The sequence below is a fragment of the Enoplosus armatus genome, chromosome 8 (genome assembly GCF_043641665.1).
Source record: "Enoplosus armatus isolate fEnoArm2 chromosome 8, fEnoArm2.hap1, whole genome shotgun sequence".
Taxonomy (NCBI): Eukaryota; Metazoa; Chordata; class Actinopteri; order Centrarchiformes; family Enoplosidae; genus Enoplosus; species Enoplosus armatus.
The window spans coordinates 13,796,451-13,808,721 of NC_092187.1; positions in this window are offsets into that span (position 1 = coordinate 13,796,451).

Here is a 12,271-nt window from a genome sequence, read left to right on the forward strand (position 1 = left end):
TCATACCAGTTTAACAGTCCCAGTTTCTGTATGTTTATGTAATATATAAAGTTTATGTTCATTTATGTCTTTGAGCTATTAATTTCAGTTGAAGGCTTCGTTTTTGGCACCTGCTCCCCAAAGTGGAGAAATAAGAAGAGAGGAAACCACAGCGTTTACACTTGCTTTCGTCTCCTATGAGAAAGGGTGTGAAACCACAAGAAAGCTAATTTGAACACTGATCCTGATAGCACTGAACAGAAAGAACTATGATGGCGAATGACTCTGAAACGTCTGGTTTATGTTTGACTCACGCTTCAGTTTCTTTTACGGTTTGAACTTTGGCCACCAGGGGGCAACGCAGACCAATGTTTGCAATTGGCTGTCTTGGCTGTCCAATAGTCAGCTATACATCATGGTAATCTGCACTATCTCTTTTGTAATTCATATGTGAGGTCAATTTGGTGTCTTCACTCTTCATGCTGCAGTTAATCTGTAAGGATTTACTGTGCAGTGTGACTGCAACGCTTTGTGAGCCTCGAGTAACTTTATCATATTTCTTATGGTATCACTATAATATTTCTGTAGTATTTAAAGTATTTAAATCTGTTTTGGTGTGATATATGTATTATATTTGTCAAGTTTTGCATGTTTATAAAGAGATCAAAGGGTGCTGATTATAATTGTTGTACAGTCAGTAGTGAAATAAATCACGGCAAACACAGAGCCTCGACATAAAAGTGCCAGATAAAAAATTAGGAGACATGTAACCTGTCAAATCAGGTTAGATGTGTTTTATGTTGTGACATTAATAGTAAGAGGATGGGATCAGGGGCAAGGATTATTACCATGATAGTCATTATGATATTATTTTATATAGGTTTAGCTCATATAAGTACAGTAAAACTAAGTGTGCAGAAATCTGTAAATGTGCATACAAATAAAAATTGTAAATGAACAAAAATAGCAACTGACCGGAACTAAATGAGGTAAAATTGTGTTGCACAATATGCACAATAGTTCCTCAGGAACAACATGTCTTTATACTGGTTGTGAGTTTCTGGGTTTAGGAAGAGTTAGTCTCTTTGTGTGTGTGTGTGTGTGTGTGTGTGTGTGTTTGTGTGTATCTGAGCGTAGGAGGTGTCTACTGATGACTCTGAAGAAAGTTTGGAAGTGGCCAAATGAGGATTAGAGGGACAGGGGGGTTGGTTTTGTTCGACACAAAATCTTCAGAACAACCAGAGCTGTTTGTTTACCCTGATCTGCCTTAGTGCTGTGCGTGTGTGTGTTTGTGTGTGTGTTTCTGTCAGCCTCCTATCTGTCTGTTTCTCCCATGTTTGTGTTTTGAAGCTGAATCCTGTCAGACTGCATGATGACTCAGCCGCCTCCATTGTCTTACTGTACAATATGTCATCATATGTCCTGCTGCACCGTTAGTGACTCAGCGATCATCCCACTGTCCTGGCGGCTATGACCCCACATGAGCCAAAATCACACCCAGACAGCAGGGCTTATGTGTTTCTGCATGTGTGTGTGTTTGTGTGTGTGTGTGTGTGTGTGAAAGAGAGACAGAGTGCCCCTGATAGCAGTGTGCATGTGTAACAGTTTATCAGACGACATGTCGATGCATTGTGTGTTTGTGTGCGTGTGTGTGTGTGTGTCAATGACCCAGACAGACAGCAGGGCCAAGAAATGACTTAAATGGCCACAGCTGCGTTTCCATGGCAACAGGGTGTTTTAATGGAGGGACATTATGGGCTAGAGAGCAGGGTAATGACCGCTCTGGCCGTCGGAATGCCTTGATCTTATCACCATGGCGAGAGGGGATGCTCCCACTTTCTGATGGTCTAATAGCCCCCTGCTCTAATAGACAGGCAGCCCGGGCCACTGAGGTCACACACATGACACACACACACACATACACACACTCACTCTCACCTAACTGTGTCCAGTTTTGTGGTGATGTACTGTATATCTGGTGAAAGGGTTTTTTTAAACTATTACTACACTGCCTCTCTGACAAATAGACTGCATGTAGCAAGTACAGTATATTTGAGATGGAAATGATAATCAAAGGGCATTTCTTCCAAGAGAGGAAGAAACAAGGGAATGGATGAGGAGAGAGCAGAAGAGAGATAAGAGCTTGTTGAAAATCTGTTTGTAGAAGAATGGCCTGGACTGTTTTGGCACCGTCACACACTCTCGTACTCGCATACCCTCCTGAGTCTCACACACCATGGCGGAGTGTAAACATGGATAAATCCTATAAGTCCATTTGAATACCACAACAGTCTTCCTCTAATCTGTTTGTTTGAAATTTGTGATGAATCGGCAATTTTCAGCAGACCCAACGCGGGCCTTATCCACACCTATTTGTCCATGTTAAGGGTTGAGTTATTTCTCAACACGATTGGTTGGATGCCAGTGGAGGAGTGTGTGTGTGTGTGTGTGTGTGTGTGTGTGTGTGTGTGTGTGTGTGTATATGCGCGCAGGCTGCAAGCACAGTGACAAAGACAGATTGGGTGTCTGAGAGGGACAGATAGCCTTACAGCCAACCTCCACTCAGTCATTGAGTGAGATAAAGAGGAACATTCACCATTCACACACACACACACACACACATACGCACACATACTCTCTCACACACACATACACTGGTGAATTGGCCTCAGTGACGTTACCTTTGTTAGATGCTGATATTGCACCAGTGCCACACTATTGTGTATTTGATACTAGCCAGACCAAAAAATGACAGTAATGACTGACTAAAGCGGGTATTGTTTTTTCAGTTGGACTTAGTTGTAATCAAGTCAAGAATCTTGATCCGAGATGAATTTATCAAAGTCCCTCTCTCTGTGTCATGACAGGCAGACAGACAGTGCTCAGGGTGAGAGCTGCGTCTGTATTGAAGTGTCCCATTGAGTTTGCTGAAGTGGACTTATCTCCTACCATCCCTCCTCGCATCTCACTCTTCTCTGGATCCAGACAGGGCTGAGCGCCACACTCATCCTGCCCTCCTCACACCAGAGAGGCCTCTCTCTTCTGGGCTCAAACTACCTCAACCACACATCCTCCTTACAGTTGGCAGAGTGCTGCGTGATACTGAAGGTAACGATCTTGTGCGTGATGACTGGACAGTTGAGGGCGACGATGATGATGATGTTGACAGAAATATTGATGCCACCGCTAAAGATGCTGCTAATTCTGAGTTGACAGTAAAGACACCATCAGGAAGATGGACACCTCCTTATTGTAATTGTAATTGTAATGCATCTTCTCTTCTGTCACTTGGCATTTGTGCCTTGCATGTAGGACATGACATGGACATGCTATCCATTAAAATTTGGTCCATACCCTCCATTTTTGATCCTATCAGTTCAGCTGTAGAGTCCAGTTACCAAAGATATGCTTTTTAACCATCATATCGTATGATTCAACAGTAAATATGTGACTGATAACTTAACCTAGCTCTCTACACTGTGTTCTTATAACCAGCTGCTGTCGTGGCTGATTCTGACAGACTGTAGCTGTGATTATGGTTATAGCCATGTGACGATATAGCTTTGGCTGCTGCTGTCGCTGATTGTGGCGGTTGCCATGGCTGTGCCTTGGTATGATTATGGTAGTTTTTAAGGGGTGTAACACTAACTTCTTGCAGGGGTTGTGTGTGTGTGTGCAGTGAAATTACATGGTTGTCCTGACTGAGTGTTGTAGTGAAGCTACTGTATTCTTGAACTCCTGTGGTGTATCGGTAACATCTGTCATATTTGATTCAAGCACCTCGGGTTCAAATCCTGTGTGGCTCAACAATGCTTTCTGCAGCTGTGTTTGGAGCTCGGCCTTTTGAATGGAGTCATGAGCAATAAATGCATTATGTAAAATCAAATCAAAATACAAATGAGAGTTCAATTGAAGGAATTATATGCTAGGATGAAACAACATTGAATAAAATATATCTAAACACCAGTGCGTGAGGTCTGCCCTTGGGACAAACACAAATATGTTTGAAACACTGCAACTGTCCAGCTCCACCATGCACACGCACACACACACACACACACACACACACACACACACACACACACACACACACACACCATATACAAACACTAAAACTAGCTCATCAGATTAAACAAATTAGATTAAATAGCACAAATTATATTTAATCTTGTTTAATCAGGATAAAAAATGTATAACAAAAAGTATAAAAACATTACATGGTATGAAAGGTGGTCTTGTCGTCACCATGAGGTTGCCAAGCAACCAGCGGAGACTCCCGGAAGTTACTGCACCCAGCCAAGAAGTTGTTCATACAGTAAACCCTCGCAAAACACAGCATGTCGTTTTACACTTCGGTTTTTGTACAGTTTAAACAAATGAGAGTTTTAGAGGTGCTGGCAGGCAGATTTTGTTACCTTTGGACAGGCTAACTGTTTCCAGTCTTTGTGCTAAGCTAACAGACTGATGGTGGTAGCTTCATATTTACTGTACGGACATGAATGTGGTATCAACCTTCTCATCTAACTCTCAACAAGAAAGTAAAGTAAGTGTATTTTCCCAAAATGTTGAACTATTTCTTTAAAAATCTCTTATTTTTGATTAATTTCACATCATGACTTGGTGACTTGGAGAACAAAGGAATGTTGGATGCATAAAGTAAGGATTCATTTTCTATTCCAGAGAGTTTTGATGCACCTGTACATTTGGCCAAGACAAACAAACAAAGTTGACAGTGAAGTTGTGCAAACCTAAATAGTTAATAACAGAGCAATCCAATGTAGCATGCAAAGTGCGTCAGACTGGATTTGGTGATGCTCCTTGATGTTTCTGTGTGAAGACAAATAGGCAGGTGGCAGTAGTTCATCTATTTGTGTTTGTCCCATGGAAAGGACCTCACGCCTAGCTGCTTTCAGTTATATATTATATGTAGTTTTCATCCTCATGTAAAGTCTAATTCCTGTAATTGATTTCTCACATCTCTCTTACATTGGTTTTAGTAACTCATCCACAAAACTCTCTCTTTCTTAAACTGTCCTTTTAAGGGGAAAGCTACATTATTAACATTTATCATTTATAAAGTGACCATAGGACTGGTTCGCCATAACTGATAATCAGTTAGATTTCGGGGCTAGAGGCTGTGACTGTGATGGATAGTCCTGGTGATGACACCTGTAGGTGTGTTTTTTGTGTGTACAGTATCCTTGCTTTTATACTCATGATGGTTAATTGCTTCTATAGGTATTCCTGCATGTATAGCGGCATGCAGTTTAATCTGGCGTGAAGTGGAATCATGTTTATTGATTTGTTTCCCAGGAGTAGGAGACTTTTCAAGCATACACAGCTTTCACCCTCCCTCTTTGACTCCAAACTATAGGGTGAGAGTGCGTCGCAGCAGCTGGATATTCACATGCAGGGTGGCCATATTGTCAGTCTTCCCCCAACCAATCCAAGACACAGACCCCCTTCAAAATCACCTTCCCTTACACTGTGTAACTCCATCAGATTACATGTTCCTCGTGCTGTTGTTGCATGTGGCTTGGCTCTCCGTGTGGTAAACAGCTGTTGGTGTGCGCTTTAGTGTTTGATAAACACATTAGACTGTTGTTTACTCTCCCCTAAACTATCCCAGTTCAAACACTTGACAGAGATGGAGCTCCGAGCCAATAATGAAGATATGAGAATCTTTATAGTACTGTGAATAGTGAGAACAAAATCATGCTGCGTACACACATGCATCAAATGCCTTTAAGTCATGTCTGTCATTTTTTGACAGTACTGAGTAACCAGGATGGAAACCATTTTCCAGGTGTCATTTTCAACTATACCTTTTATATCAAGATATTTGTAATGAAGATGACATTTGATACGCTAGTTTTAATGTCTATAAGCAGCATATTTATGTGCATAGTGGAGCTGGTCAGTCAGTAACTCAAAATTTGCTGTTCTCTGCACAAGGGAGACCATGGAAGGTATAAGAGTGATTTATGCTTTTACGCCCTTTGTGTGTATGTGTGTACGTGGTGTAAATGGGTGTTTGCATGTACAGTGTACATGCACGTGTATATCCTTTCATATATGTTCATGTGTACACCTAGTACAGTGAAGTTGGTGCCGCTGCCTGCCCCCACAGGCTCTGCACGAGAGGAGCACTTTCCCTGTCTGAGGTGAATCAAAACACTGTCAGTAGTTGGCTTTAGTTACTGGAGGAGGATGTGGACACAGCATGGCATTGCTAAAACAAGGTGTGGTGTGTCCCAGCCTTTCTGGCTGACAGTGGGTATAATTAAAATACCACAGTTCCTTTAGGCATTGGGACACCAATGTGATGTGACTTCTTCCCTTCTCTTCTGAGCTTTTGTCTGTAATTAGGCAGATGGTTGGTACTGCATTATTGTGTAACATATGACAACATGTAACTTATGTTACATATGTGTCCTTTTGGTGAGGATGTTAGGGTGTATTTTGATTATTGTCTTATCTATTCTATCCTGTTGTAGTGTCTTTATGGCCTTTTACACTGCATTAAGTCGAATTTCCTATAAAACATTGAAAAAAATAACTTAATAGCCAGTTGAAATTTACCTCAGATTTCAAAATGAAAGGTCAAATCTGTGTGAACAAAGTGCAGATATTAACAGTAACAGTAAAGCCTCTCATCTATTGACGTGGTGGAATAGAATAAAATTCTTGATATATGAGATCAGGCTCCAGATTTGGGTCTTGTAGCATTAGCATTAAAGCTGGGTTAAGCCTGTGTGAAAGCTCTATTATACTTGATTGAATTATCTCCTTACAGAGAGTGGGAGGCCGAAGCATAAACAAGTCACTCTGAATGGAGAGAGGGACAGATGAGTTTCCTTCTGTTGTTTTTGTTACACCAGCACTTTATTGTAAAACTGAAATGATATTGTTCCCGTGGCAGCTATGTGTAAATGTTTTGTGCGCAGTATTCCTCCATTTCATGCCGAGCGCTTGCTCTGTTTACCACTGTTTACTGAGCGACTGAGGCTACTGTACTGTGTCCTTGCTCTCGATCAGCTGTCTCAGTGCTGGTAGAAGGTGAAGCCCAGTCGGGGGAAGTGTCGAGGCTCGTGAAAAAAAGACACGTGAAGATAAAGATAATCCCAAATTTCTATAATTCTATGTTTGTGCATAGAATAGAATATACAGCATATTCCTGGAAGGAAAATTAAAATTGGAGAAAGCTGCACCTCAAAACACAAACAAGACAGTCTCCCGCATTCCACATGGAGAGTGTTTGTTTGTGTGGTGTGAGTTTGGGATTCGTTGCACAAGTGAATTTGTGTATATCTTTAGTGGTTTGTGTTATTGAAGGTGAGGAGACTGGGAGTGGGACGCTGGCTCCAGTGATGTGGTAAACACATATACTCCACTCTAAGCAACAATAAACACACAGTTGTGAACATGTTTGAGTACAGGTAGACACTCCAGTAGATGCATTTGCCTCTCACCCTTTTGCCTCTTAAGAGGCTGCCTTATTTTTTTTTCAGTGTTTAGACCCTTTAAATTTGAGTAGTACAACTCTTTGGTGCAGTATGTGCTCATTAAAAGTCACAGGGATGAGCTGAGTTTTTGGTTTGATTGTGTGTGCACGCTGGGATGGCTCAGCGCTATCTATCAATGTCACTCAGGTAGCCATGGTATCACTGTTAGTGTCAGCATCGGTGTGTGTCAGCTGGTATCACTCACTGGTATCTAAGTCTGTGAGGCCTACACAATTTGACCCTGACCCTGTATCACTCCTGTTTCCCACACCTCTGTCTCTCGTTGTCTGTGTGTGTCAGTGTGTATTGTCAGCCCAAACCCCCAGATTCCCTGGTATGTTGGTGGAATTTCGACAATTTTTCCAGGTCACTGTTGTTTGTGCCTTGCGAGGTGTGTCTGTATATTCCCCACACAGGGAGGGAGATAAACACACTCACACTGCCACACGCATATACAAACCTCGTCACATGGCAGCCCACACCTTGTACGGCGAAGAATTCACTGCAACTAACTGTCTAAATGTCCGACTCAGGTTCAGCACCGACCCTCTTTTGTCCTTTAACCCTCATGGTGGCTGTCTGTGAGCCCAACCTACCGGAATATTCTGCTACCCGACGCTAAGCCTGACTTCTGGCCTAGCAGTGAGTGAGTTATATCACAGATAAATTAGGGATGACAAATTGGTGCTGTGTCAGGTCACGCAGGCTTTCTACTCACGGAAAATTCATTGAGGTCAACCTGCATGTGGTTGTATGTGTCAGTAGTTGGAGCAATTATAGAAGCACCGGAAATGTTTTACATGCAACGGTGAGTGAGTGCTGAAATACTGCTCTGCCAATGAAGGGGAATGGAAAATTGGAAAATTCTGGTTGCCAGATTAAAGAATTTATTTGGCAACCAGTTGCCTGTTCGACTAATATTTTGAGATACTTGGAAAAGAGAACTGCAGTTGTTGCTGTGATATTATACTGGTAGTACTATGATGGCTATAAATGTGTTGCTGTGAACCATTATAGGAAATGACAGAGCAAAGGGGGCAGTGAGTGAAAGTTGAGGGACTGGGGGGAAAGGGGTTGGGGTGGTGAGGGGTGGACATTTTTTGTTGTAAGTCTCAAGAGATAAGTGTTTTGTGTCATAATCCCCTTTTTCCCTCAATGCAGATGCTGCAAGTCATACCCATACTTTCTCTCCCTCTCTCTCTCTACACCCCTCGAGTCCTGGCAGGTCACGTAAATATTAGTCTGAACTCCCTAATAAATCTGCACCCCCTACTGCTCCCACAGCCTCCCAACCCAAACCTGTTCCCAACAAAGCTGCACCACCTAATACCCAATGGCTGACACCCACCCCATCAGATGGCGGCACAGCGAAAGGATGAAAGACGAATGGAAGAGTTGACACTGTAGGCAGCTACACTGTAGGCCAGATTTTAATCCAGCAGAGCAGGTGTTCTTCTGAATACATTCACCTCTTTGCTGGCCAGCCAGAGAAGAGTTTAGCTACATGAGCAAGCCGTTAATGTTTGGGAGGTGTCAACAGGCGACGGATCATTCATAGTGCTGAAGGTTCTCTGTTGACACACCTAAACTTTAAGACCCCTCACCTCGCCAGACTCCCCTTCCAACCCCCAGGGGGAAAAAATTACCCAGGTTCTACCGGCCCTGAGGGGTAAACACATCCCACCACACACACAATTGTATGCTTGCATGCACTTTCTGGTCACAAACGGAGTAACAGAGTAGAAAGGCTCGCTAAAATATTGGGTTTTACCAGACAGGTGATAGGTGACCTCAGGGGGGCACTGAGGGGGTCCTATCATAGCCTGCAGGTGTGCACATGTGAATATGTGTGCGAAACAGATCGCATGGCTGACACCCGGACCACCCCAAGGGGAATATTATTGGGCAATTGTTGCTGGGGACTCCGGCTAAATTCCCACAGACAGAAGCCTGTATCGGAGGCAAGGAGCAGGAGGGAGGTGGAGGGAGGCGGTCAGAGGGAGGTGGCAGGTGGGGCGAGTAATGATGATGAATTGTGAGGAACGCGGTTCTTTCTGCTCAGATTAAGATCTGCCGATAAACATGCCCGCTAGGTCTCTAAGTAACCCTAGACATTTCTCTCTTACCTTCATCCATCCATTTTACTCGCTGTCTTCCTTCTCTCTGTCTCACACCTCTCCTTTATTTTCTATCTCTCAGTTGAAGCTGTATTCCAACTCACACAGTCTATGTGTTGGGCCCAGTCCTGTCCATGTGCCTTTCATGCATGTGTGTGTGTGTTTGTGTGTGTGTAATCGGAGTGAACTTCATCCTCTATTCTCAGGGTTGTTGTCATTTGGCAACCGGAGCTCAGACTGACACGCATTACAGCCTGGACATAAGGCTTGATAAATCTACATAACTGTCAGTACTGAAACACAGGGGCAGAGAGAGAGAATATAGAACAAGTGTAAAAAAAAAATAAAAATAAAAAAAAGGGTGACACAGTTAAGAATAACTGTGATGATGTTGAATAAATGAATGGGGCCATGTGCGCTATCTGTGTGGCTAATAGTCCAAGGATACTGCAGCAACGTGAGAGTTAGTGTACCAGTTTGTTCCGAGCCAGTGTTATACAACGGGGCAACCTTTACTTTTCAACAGAAGCTGAACCACAGTTTGATCTAAACTACTCGTGCCTATGATTTTACCACCGGTCAGATTTATTTGGGTCTTATTTTGTAGCTTTGGCTATTGTTTCTATTGGTTATGATAACATTGTACCCACCAAGTTCATTGCTGAGATCTAGGAACATGGCGACATCACTACAACGGGGAATTGGGAGCAGTCAAGACATTCAGACAGGTTGTGAACAAGCCGACTTTTCGAAACCACTTTATTTCGAGGTGAAACCAAGTTAGCGCACCTGTAATGTCCGTAATTACATATTAATCCCTCATTGCACAGGATAACAGTGAGCATGCACAACTACCACAAGTACTGCCGGTCAAAGATGAACAATAAAGTTGATCTGTAGAATGTGATGGATGTTTACAAAGGTTGGGTGATGACATTACTTTTGGTTTTCTCTTCCAAATTAGTGTGTTGGCTAGCCTGGAGTTTTGTTTAAAACTGATTGTCTGACTGCTCGGCATTCCTAGATCTCAGCAATTAATTTGGTGAGTTATCATAAGCACTGGAGCTGATGGCCCTACAAAAATAACATCCAAGTTGTAAAAAAAAAACAGAATAATCCTTTAAACCTCTTGATGCCATTTCTGTGCCCTCGGTCAGTACAATCTCCCTCGCCCACAATGCTGCCTGCCAGCTGTGAAGACTAATGGTTTGCCTGTGATACTCTGCAACAGGAATGCTCTCAGCCTGGCATCCAGGACACAGATAGACTCTGCCACAGGAAGCTGGCACTAGAATAGTCTCAATGACTGGCATTGCTTGATAATATTACCCTGAGGGACAATAAAGCTTATCTTATCTAACAATATGGGCCTCCTGTGGCTATTAAAAGACCACTTCTGGGATGTTAAGGGCTCTTTTTGGGGCAGATGTGGTTCGTAGACTTAAAGGTGAATCATGAGTGACCCAATATTAGTCCGTTAAAAACTTGAAAGACATTGTGTTCATTGAAGAGACTAAAGTTTCTTTTGTATTTTCATCTCAGCTTCTGTATCTGAGTTAGCATCTGTTTCCTGCATTAAGGTATCTCCAGGTCAGATGCCTTGCATTTCCTCTATCATGGAATTGGTGTTTCCAATCAGGCCTGAACATGGCTGCATCCTGTCTAAAGCCTGGGCAAGGAGAGACGATCTTATCACCAGGACACACTGACCAACACGGCTTACAGGGTAAGAAAATGTACTGAAGACAGTACAGGTTTGCTTAGTAGAAAGGCTATGAATTAATGCTGTATTGTTTGGCCTCTCCAAAAAGGCATGCATGCAGTTGTGTTTACACACTACCTTTTGTCTTAAGTTTGCGCTTGTGTGCGATGTCCTTTTGAATTCCCGTTATCAGGAGTTTCTGGGCTCTAATATAACAGAGACTCATCTGAACTGAGAGTCTGGGAAGCAGAGGGGGCTGAGGCAGAGAAGATTGCTGGAAAGTATTCCCTTTGATAAGCTGGCCAAGAAGCCTTTGATTAAATGTGGTCCCAGCAGGAGCCCACACTAGGTCCTCTGTGGCACGACCATGTCCAATCACCAGCTATCAACAGCCCTGGGTAATTACAGCCATCTAGTCATTAGCCTGGGACCCACCTGGAATTCCACATAGCGAGGGGTGGGATGAGGCCAGCAGGGGTTGGGGTTTAGGTTGGGCCTTTAATCAAACACTTCCCTCCCCTTGACTGATATAACACACCCCACCCCAACTCATACAGAATCGGCCTTTGTTAGTGCCATAGATTGTGTTATTACTGCCCCGGTGTCTCTCAACTCATGCTGGTGAGGAGTGTGTATGTGAATGTGTGTGATGGGAACAACACTGCAGGTTGTGACAGCAGCACAACTGAACATACTCACTATCCCTCTCGGTCAGACTGATTAGTTCTGCTCTGTCGGCAATATCTAGTCTCTTTCTTGCCTTCAACCTCTGTGTTTGTCCGTCTGAACAAAAAACAAAGATTCCAGTGTCATACTAATGCACCATATATTTCATATGAACATCTGTTTAGATAAGGCAATATACACAATGTTATACAAGCAAGCTGGAGAGCAGAGAAGTGAAATCTTTCTGATGTTGTGGTTATGTGTGACTGAATGACCATTCAGGCTGTCTTCTTCTTCTTCTT